Genomic DNA, 10,333 nt, shown 5'->3' on the forward strand with positions numbered 1-10,333 from the left:
CAGGCACACATCGTATCTTCTAGGGAAGTGCATGTACACACAGAAATCATCATTGACTAAGGCTGCTGACAGCTCAGAAAGTGCTGGCTGAGTCTTGTTTGATGACTTCTCATCCATGTTTGCTTCCTTCTCAGATTTAACCACCTGGAGTAGCTTTTCAGCAGAAAGGTAAGCTGTGAAACTTAGTTAATATGATACTGATGGTGCAGCTTTCTTTTGCCTGGTGAACAATTTGTCGGATAACTGAAATATGCCTAAGTGGGGTGTCACTCAGGTACAAAATTATTACTTGTTTTTTTACTGTTTCATTTTGATTATGACATTCTTTCTGTATAGATCTTTTTAATCATTAATAGTCTGCTAAACACATTCTCCTCATTAATACCAAGGAAGTTCTGGAATTACTATAATCAGGCGTCTCTTGCAGAGACAGGTGATCTGATTAGCTGGAGAGAATCTCACTGCTGCAGAATCAACAGAGATTATAAAGCTCTTGTTAATTTAGCATGGATTTTGGGTTACTCTCTCATATTGTTAGATCTATTCAATGAATACAGGTCATTCTCCCACTATGGGATTCAAACACAAATGTCTTTAAGCACTAGGATATGCAATCAAATTAAAGTGAAGCCTACTTTACATATTATAACTTGTTAAAAATGAGAGAAAGAGAAGAAAAACTATAATTTTAAGGTCAGAACCAGGATTTTAGTATGATGGTCCCTTATGTTCATGGGCAAGACCCACATCTTATTCTCATACATCTATCTTCCAGAAATGTGAGGGACTGATTGCTAAAGGTTTAATTGGAAAAGTACTGTGAAATGAGCTGCACCCATTTTTTTCTTCTACCACGTGCTGCCAGGAGAGAACACAAGTGAATTGCACTTGTAGAATTGTGTCTCTGGCAAAACAATGGTTTCAACAGGACCAATGAATAAGACTGTGCAGTTGTTAAAAAAATTAATTTCTAACTCACTACAGGACAAAGCACTGAAGATCTTTTCAGATCATATAAATTACATATATGTAGTAACTGTGGCATCTCTGAATTGATGTATTTGGAAAAAAAACCCCAGAAGTAAGGAACTGCAAGGTAAATCATGTAGCATTTAGCTAGTGCTAATGATATACAGCCTCCTTTTAATCTGAATGGTAAGTATTTTCACGACCTAGTAGAAAATTTTAGGTTTGAATTTTTATGTGAAAGAAGTAGAAGTATTTTTCCCTTAATCTCGTTCTGTCATGTTCAATAATTTATTACATTTTGTGAATTTGTCTAGCATTTTCTTATGCCAAAATTATTTCCAACAAATCACCCAACAAATACAGGTGAACTTGATGGTGAGTCTAATATCGTGTGGAAGCTATTCTATTAGTCGAAAAGCTTAGATTGCTCTTTTTTCCTGGGCAGAATGCAAAGACAAAATGTTTCTTTTAAAATAGAATATTTTTATTGGTTGCTAGGATAAATTTATTAGTAATCCATCTATAGCACTAAGTTTTAATAAAATTATGACTTGCTGTGGTAAATAGTGCTTGTATAAATTCTACCTAAATATCAATACTTATTTCATCGGATATGTACTGCAGATTCTAAGTCTGGTTAAGAAATGCTTCATGTCTGAAAATGTACAGCAGATTAAATATAGAAGGTATATTTAAGTTTATAATTCTTTGGAGTTTTTCCTAGGGAGAGAAAAACTGCCCCAACAACGTGTCAGTCATCAGGCCAAAACAAAAAGTATAGCAGGTAACACACAAGAAAACAAAATTTTTTCTTCTTTTTTTTTTTAATAACTAAGAATTCAATACTGATTTTTATTTTACAAATAACTGGTATTGGTTTCAGATCAGAGAATAATAGAATAAAATACTAGAATATGTTTGCTATGTCCTATTTAAATCAAGCTCCTCTGGTAGGTGTGCACCTATTTGAGCTGCATGCGCCAATGAGAAACCTCAAGTCTTTTGAGTAGACCCCACTTCTGCATGTCACCTGTAAATATAGACCACTTTCAGAATCATCTAAATGTCATACTTCATAAGATCCCTCTCTCTCACACAAGTTTTGAAATCAACAGGGACCAATTTGACAGAGGAAAGAAACCACACTGGGGTCATAAGTCAAATTTTTTCCTGATTCAAGTCTTTGTAGTTTTAATATGATTTATCAGAATATGGTTGATTAAGAATATGTGGCATATTTATTTATTACATTAATATTAGAATTTAGGGACTACAAATACCATATTTACTATTGATAATCATGATATATTCTGATGTTGCTTCTTTAATGTAAAAATGATAACTATTTTGGTCTACTTTTCTTCTAGAGGCTAGCTCTAAGTAATAGCAGATTTAGCAGATTCTTTTCATGACTTGTAGAAAAATGTGGATATTTGATCAGATAAAAATGCTTTTTCTGAATCCAAAGAATTTGTATTGGGACTTACAATGTGCCAAAGATAATTTGATACTATTCATATTTGATTGCTCTGTTAGCTTGAGTTTGAAAGGAAAACAACATCTGCCTGTTGCCGAAGTCCATTCCCTTTGAACCATGGTTGGATAAAGCCCACAGCTGAAGCAATTTACATAATGAAAAAAAATCACTATTGTCTTGCTTGTAGAATAGTTTTTTGTACCTTTCATAGTTTGTACTGTGCTTAAAATAGTGAAAACGATATTAGATTTCTCTCTGAGTATCAAGTTCTTCCTGTTTTAAAAGTAACTTTATAATTGTAAGTTAATATTCAATATACTTGAACACCAATAGCATGGGAAGCCAAAACTGGTGCCTGAGCACTGTGTATGGCTCAACATCACAGGAAGATCACAAAATCGCAGAATCGTAGAATCACAGAATATGCTGAGTTTGAAGGGATGCACAAGAATCATTGAGTCTAACTCCTGGCCCTATGTAGGGCCATCCCCAGGAGTCCCACTATGTGCCTGAGAGCATTGTCCAAATGCTTCTTGAACTCTGTCAGGCTTGGTGCTGTGACCACTGCCCTGGGGAGCCTGTTCCAGTGCTCAACCACCCCTCTCCAAATAGAAAAACACAGCACAGTCTGTTTGTGGGACACCCTTTCAGTAAGTATTGAAGATCATGGAAGCTTGCGATGATTTGTTTATCTCCGTGATCAACAAATTCATGACCTTCATTACTGTGCAATGGATGTGTCACCTTATGACTGTTACTTCCCCATCTTGAACCTATATGCACTCAGATTGCATCTGCCTGACCCAAAGCTCAATGACTGTAAAACCCTGAAAGGTCAGCCCATAGCTCTGAAGTGCTTCAGAGGGAAACAACAGAGACCACTACAATGTTAGTAGCTCTAACCAAGAGGGACTAGAAAAACCAAGTAATCAAGAGTCACATCAAATGAGAAAATTATATTCCAGGATTCAGCATTTGAGATCCCATGTGATAAGCACTGAATGGTTATGAACTAGTATCAAAGTATCCTATTTTGTGAAATCAGCTTTGTCCATTCTGAATTAAATGTATTTTGATTCTATTGGGTTTAAAATTTCCATCTATGAATAAAAGAGACGTGTGTTGATATTGAATTTTGACTTGTATAAACTGTTTGTGGTCTCTCAACTGCAATCATAGTAATATTGTTATAAGTTAAAAAATGAAATATTTTTTTAAATTAACTGAAAAGTTAAAACAAATCATTAGGTAGACTAAAAAATATGGCTTCTTACAAAGACTGAGTAGTGGAATTTTTAAATTTAATTCTCATAAGAATTCACAAATATTTATCCCATTTCTTTATGAATTATGAGTTGAATACTTCTTAAAGATCACTACAGTTATTTGTGCTATTGTGCAGGCAAGGTGGGAGAACAATGGGAAAATATACACCCACACTTTCAGTCTTATCCTACCTTGTCTACTACTTTTGTTCCAACTCATCAGCACAGTAACAGAAATAATTGCTGAGCTACTCACAGTTTCATCTTTTATACAACCCTGTTTCTTACACGGTTAATAGAACTGAAGATAAAGGCAAGGGCTAAACTTACTTTCAGAAGAATGTCAATGCTGCCATTTTCCCCCCAAAATACATATACATGCAGTTTTCATTCATAAATTGAAAAAACAAACACACCCCTACAAGAGATGGAAAAGGAAAAGAAACTTATGCATTTTTAATTTATTTCCTTGCGGTCTTTTTCTTCACGACTTTGGACACAAGGGCTGAAGCACAGTGTCCTAGATTTTGACATTGGGCATTGTTTTTCTGACGTGGGCAGGGTAGATGAATTTACTACCTCCTTCTTTGTATGTTTTTTTCCATGGAGAAGCAGGTGACCTTCTGATAGTTATTGTTTATAAATGGTGAAAGCACATTTGTTCTTTACTGGGGGTATTACCCTGTTATTACAGGTCAGGTCTCCTATACTCTGCTCCTGATGTGGAGTTGTCTTTAGAATCCCCACTTACAAAGAGTTGTTTCCTTGAAAAATATCTCATTACTTTTTCTCCAAAAATATAGAAACCAGGGCAGAGTGCTTATGTTTGTCAGCTGCCTTCTTGCAAGAAAATTAAGAAAGTGGGGCCTTAACTATTTGGTAAGTTTATACTTCTAAAAACGTCCTCTCAAAATCAATTCTAGCTCATACAAACGAATTAATTTCCCTAGATCTACTTTGTGTTATTTTCCTCATAAATAGGAAATCACTTATTGGTTATCTGTGGTAATATTCTACGTGTTCAGTCAGAAACATTTACTCTACTCCCTGAAGCACCAATAGCTCTTCATCATATTAAACTTGATATTGTTTTCATATGTTTCATCAAATAGTGCTTTAAGACTATGTGGTTTTGCCTATTCTCTACTCCCATGTTTTCTTCCATTATGTTACCAATAAAGATGGCTAGAGACAAGAGCAAAATTGTACTAAAGAGAGTCATAGTACCATATAGAGCTTCTTACCTTTAAATAATTCAGGTACTGCTGACTGTGACCAAAATTCATAGCCGTCTGTCAGTAAGTAGATTTAATTTAGTTAAACACAGTAATCCCTTCCTACTAGACAGCTGACCACATAAACCATGCCGCCACAGTTGGAAAATCTCAGCAAAAAGACCAGTAAGTGAATGAACATGGAGTTTTACCCCTGTCCAGAAACAAATAAGAATACATATATTTCAATTTTGTATGTATGTATCTCTACATATATACATATATACGTATACTGAACAAAATATTTTCTCATATTTTGGGAGCATATACTTCATGGAAAATATAGTTTAATAATTATGACCTAGTTTTTTATTATACCCATATCTCAAAATGCAGACATCACACATAGCTAGATTAATAAAAATCTCAACCCCCTACATTTCCCAAAAATACCGAAACTTTTGTATATTCCATTCAAAACCAAGTTCTTTGAATAGCACAAATGAGGGAGAGGGATTTGTCAGTTACAAGGACCTGATGAAAACTGTCAAAAGCTATGTAAGTTTGACTAGATGGATACAACACAAATATTGACTAAAATAAAAACATATTTATTCTAACAACCTTTCAAGATATCTTTTAAATTTACACCAAGTTTGTTATCACTCTTGTGCGTTAATATCTCAGATCTGCAGAAGCAGAACAATCCGTAGTCAATGGATAAAACAAGGTACTTTACTAAATGCATAAAAGCAGGCAATCAAGTTACAACAGAAAGCAGAAAATCTCTTGTTGCTGGTAGTTGAGGAGAAGAGAGACTCAAGTTACTATTGTAAATCACCATAATCACCCAAGCAACCTCTTCTCTTTAACAGTATCAGCTTCATATTTGAACTTAGGGATTTGGTAAATGCCCTTCCTCTATGAACCCTGAAGTTCATAGAATTGTAGAATCACAGAACGGTTTGGGTTGGAAGGGACCTTAAAGATCATCTAGTTCCAACTCTCCTGGCATGGGCAGGGACACCTTTAACTAGATCAGGTTGCTCAATGCCCCAATCAATCTGGCATTGAATGCTTCCAACAATGTTTCCAGCGATGTGGCAGATTAAAAATTCTTGTCATTTTATGTTTTCACACATAATCTGATGAATTCTATTACTCATACCATTTGCTTTGGAGTAATCCATAAAGTATTCAAAGAAGACAATGGTGTAAGTCTTATTCTTCATCAGGTGCAGTTAAAGGATGACACAGAAAGATCAACCTGACTGACTTGTACATGCAAGTAACAAAGGAGGGAGGAAAAGAGCACACTGAAATGGAAATTCTTACTCTCTTTGACTTCTCAATTTATTATCAATAAGCATCTGTTGTTGACCCTGGTCTTTACAAGGAAATAGGTCCTGAACTGAATGGCAGCATCAAACAAAAGCATGTAAGGATCATTGTCATTAGGAGGTGTTTTAAGGTGAAAAAAATTTAAGTTAGTAATGCTGACAGCTAACAAATTATTGCATATATATAGGTGAATATATAGCATGTGAATGAAAGAAAAGCAACACAATTCCAGTCTACCAGTTGATTAAGAGGTGAGAACTGCCAACCAGGAGTCTGGTCACACATTGTGCTTCTGCACAGGAACTATTTTGATCGGGAAACTGGGAGTTTGAATTCTGGAAAGAAGCGTAGGTGTGAAAAAGAAGGGTTCCCAAAAAGAGGAAGAAGTCTTGGAAAGATGAAGGTACAGGATCCTGGAATTCAGATTATTGGGTGGAATTCAATGCCAGTTGAGAACTCAGGGACCTTGCCCACTAACACCCAAAACTGGTGACTGAGCAGTGGAGAGCATGAAGTGGCATGACTTTCTGCCCATCCTTCCTGGATTGACCTCCCTGCAGGGAAGGAAACTCAAGACCTCAGAATAAAGCCCAGGGTAAAGCAAGGGAATCAGTGTGTGGGACAAACAAGCAGGGTAAAAGATTTAGTCCTGCTGGTTCATAAATAAACGGCAGCATCCAGATCCATTATGGATGCAATTTACTTTGTTTCACCTGCAACAGAAGAAAAATAATTTCTATAATTTATTTCTAGAAATGGTTTTTTATTATCCCAAGATGGCATAATTTTTTTTTGGTTTAGGGTGGAAAAAATAAATTGCAGACATAACTTAGAAAATGTGATGCTTTGAGACAGCCCCTCCCCTTCCTCACTTCTAAATGGCAAATTAATTAAATTAACAGGAAAAGACCTTGGAATAGAAGTGCAGAAGGTTTAAAAAACCCTTGTAGTGAGCTACTTTTTTTTAATTGCTGTTACACATCTTTTTACTTAATGGGAAATTGTATTTCAATTGCTTTGGGGAATAAGATGGATTACTCAGCAGAAAAAATAACCACAATGTGACTTGTTAGCAACAAAAATTTACGTTGGAGCAACCCCATGACCTAGAATAGGTCTCTGAGCAGGGTATATACTACCTGCATGTAGCCACTTAACTTAGGGCTTTGAGCCATCTGTAAGAGACACCTGTTCTCTCCATTTGCTCTACAGGTAATTAATAACACCAGCATTAGATATCTAATAAACCTGACATGGATAGCTTGGAAAACTCTGTGCTTCCTTCCTGTCCCTTATAAACAGTAAGACATGGCTTGCTTTTCCTCACAGACTTACTGCTGTACACAGTGACTGAAGTCCAAACCACAGGTACTCTAGCAGAACAAGGAAGGGAGCGTCTATCTTCTCCAGTCCAACTGCCATGCATATCTGCCAGTTCAAGAACCAACCCCATCCACAGAAAAAGTACATTAAAGGATTTTTTTAGACATCTTGGCCCATCTGTGCTGATTTTTGAGCTTGTGACATCAGCAGCATATCCCATATAAATATTTTGGCTATAGAAATATACCAAGTGGATATGCTTTGTGACTTTACACCTCCTAACACGGGGTATAAAATTAAGATGTGTAAGTGCAACTACTGTGTGAACAAAACCAGAGAAATTAAATAAGTAAAGAAACCACGTTTTTCTCTGCATTTATCTCTCTAAAGAGGAGAGAACGTGCTCTGAATTACTTCATGAGGATACACAATCTTGACAGTCAAGCTTTGTCAAGGATAATTCCTTTTGCTGTTGAAATAATGTGAATTCTTTCATGGATAAGTAGAAAAACAATGGTTCCTTTGTTAAATTATTTTGATCAAGCTTTTCATTCAATTATTTCTCCATGTCTTGCAGACATAAGAAGGGAATTGTTACATGATTCGTAGCTTGAGAGGCAAAAATTACTATGTCCTTCTGCCAGCTATCTGAGTAGCTCAGGGCAGTCTTACACACATCAACAAATAGCTATAAATGTACTCCCCTGCCCACACTCTGTAAAACTAGGCCATAGACTTTTGGAGCCAAGAAGGGTGATTATGGTTTCGAAGCGCTGCATTTAGAGTATAGAGAACAGAGGAGGTTCAGTGCTTTGTGGAAATTTCACTAGGATAAGAGTATCACATCACAAAATCCTAGGTAACTTTTTGGAGTTTGCTGAATCTCCTCTCAACACACTATTGGGCAGATGCAGACCTGATTCTTTGCTGGGTACATTGCTGAAGCCCTTCCAGTGGGAGCAACATGGGCAAGAAAACCAGTCAATTCTCACACAGAGCCTGGCAATTCCTGAAGTGATTATATGGTGTAAGAAGGGACTGGAATAGTATAAGCTTCTCAAAATCCTGTTTAAGCATCATAGCAATAAAAATTTTAAAAAAAAGGGATGGGGGGAAGATAAAAATGTACTTATATTTAGCATGCAGACACATCTGAGACCACTGCCTCCCTGCTGTACTACAGTAATATTCTCACTCAGGCGGTGTGGTTTGGTTTGATTTAACACAGACAATGCGTACCACTTCCAGACAAGTCTGCTTGATCTTTTCTCTAAAGTAGTAAGGGTAAGACCACAGGACATAAACAGAGTACCAGTGTGTTCAGCCTTTAGTGTAAGACAGAAAATATTTTTCGCCGATGACAGAATTCCAACTAGGCCCCCATGTTTTTGCTTAGGTTTTCTTTAGAAGCAAAGAAGACTGTCAAAATATTTATTAAATACCCTCAACAAACCCACAATATTTTAGTGCTTTTAAAAGCTATCCACTTGTTCCTGAAATAAAGCAGTAATTCCTGTCAGCCTTTTATCTTAAGCTCTTTCAGCTCTCAGTATGTAAAACTAGTCATAGACTTGGAACACAAATTTCTATGTGTATACAAGCTCTTTGTATAAAATGCAGATAAGTATTGTTGCAGCTGTATGCCTACACTTGTTTAAAAAAAAATCTTCAAACTGCATTAGCATTCACTAGTCAACTCACATTTTAATGTGAGTATACATGAGACTGTGTGTATACTTTTAAAAAAGATTACTTATAATGTTGGTACTGAAATAGACATAGAAAAATATATTAGACTGATGAGACAGTAAATTGAGAGTCTTAAATGTGTTTTTCATTTAGCATTAGAGATGGAAAAATTAATATTCTAAACATTATTACAGGCATATTTTATAACAGATATGAATAAATTACCTCGTATCATTGCCTACTAAGAATGAGTAGTCTTACACAAAACTAAAACAAAATCCTCCCCTCCATTTTGATTAACCTAAGAAACAAGAAAACATTTATATAGCTGCACTGATCTTGAACAGAACTTGCCTGAGCTGGAGCTTTAACAAATTTAAATTTCAAAACACAATGCTCAACTTTTAACAAATAAAAAATATTCAGAATGACATTACTTACCAAAAGCTTGATGAGTAAGTCATGCCTACTTCTGCTCTGGCCTTTGGAGCAATGTCCAGTCTTGAGAAAGAACAGAGGGGAGAGGTAGGTCACACATTTTTTAGGCTTTCTGAAGCCATTCATGAAAGTTTCATATCACTGGACATTGCTGTTTCTTGAAGTTGTAAAACAGAAAGTAAATCAATGTGATTGAAAATTTCCCTACAGGAAAGAGGATGCCTACTAAGCAAAGAGCTTGGTAGTTTCAAAGCGACCATGAAGAGTAGGCATCAGAGTGAAAGGTCCTCAGGCCTTGCTCCTCTAACACAGCACTGCCAATGCTTCTTCCTCATGCTAGGTTAGAAATGCATAATACATGATTCTCTTACTCATAACATTGGACTTATTATGCAGCCAGGCAGACCTATCTTTTTTTTTTTTTGGAAATAAGTCATCATGAATGTATTCTTCACTTTTATATATTCGTCAAGGCAGAGGTTATTTGCTAAAAAATTTCAAAACCCTTAAAAAAAATAAACTAAAAAAACCCTCCTGCTCCTTTCTATTGGAATGCAATGACTGTAAGGTGTGAAGCTTTGAGCCAAATCAAGGAGCAGGTCAAGCAATCAATTTTT

At 35.9% G+C, this 10,333-nt stretch overlaps 1 long non-coding RNA gene across 1 annotated transcript; it reads right to left on the minus strand.

Annotated features, from left to right (window-relative positions):
• Nucleotides 1-6,263: 6,263 nt before the first annotated feature.
• Nucleotides 6,264-9,994, minus strand: LOC113964934. The gene is made up of 3 exons (XR_003533347.1): nt 9,720-9,994; nt 7,602-7,694; nt 6,264-6,979 (listed from the first exon to the last, which is right to left on the minus strand). It is a non-coding gene; the product is annotated as an uncharacterized LOC113964934 (long non-coding RNA).
• Nucleotides 9,995-10,333: the final 339 nt, after the last annotated feature.

Source organism: Neopelma chrysocephalum, unplaced genomic scaffold, assembly GCF_003984885.1.
Source record: "Neopelma chrysocephalum unplaced genomic scaffold, ASM398488v2 Primary Assembly neopelma1_22b, whole genome shotgun sequence".
Taxonomy (NCBI): Eukaryota; Metazoa; Chordata; class Aves; order Passeriformes; family Pipridae; genus Neopelma; species Neopelma chrysocephalum.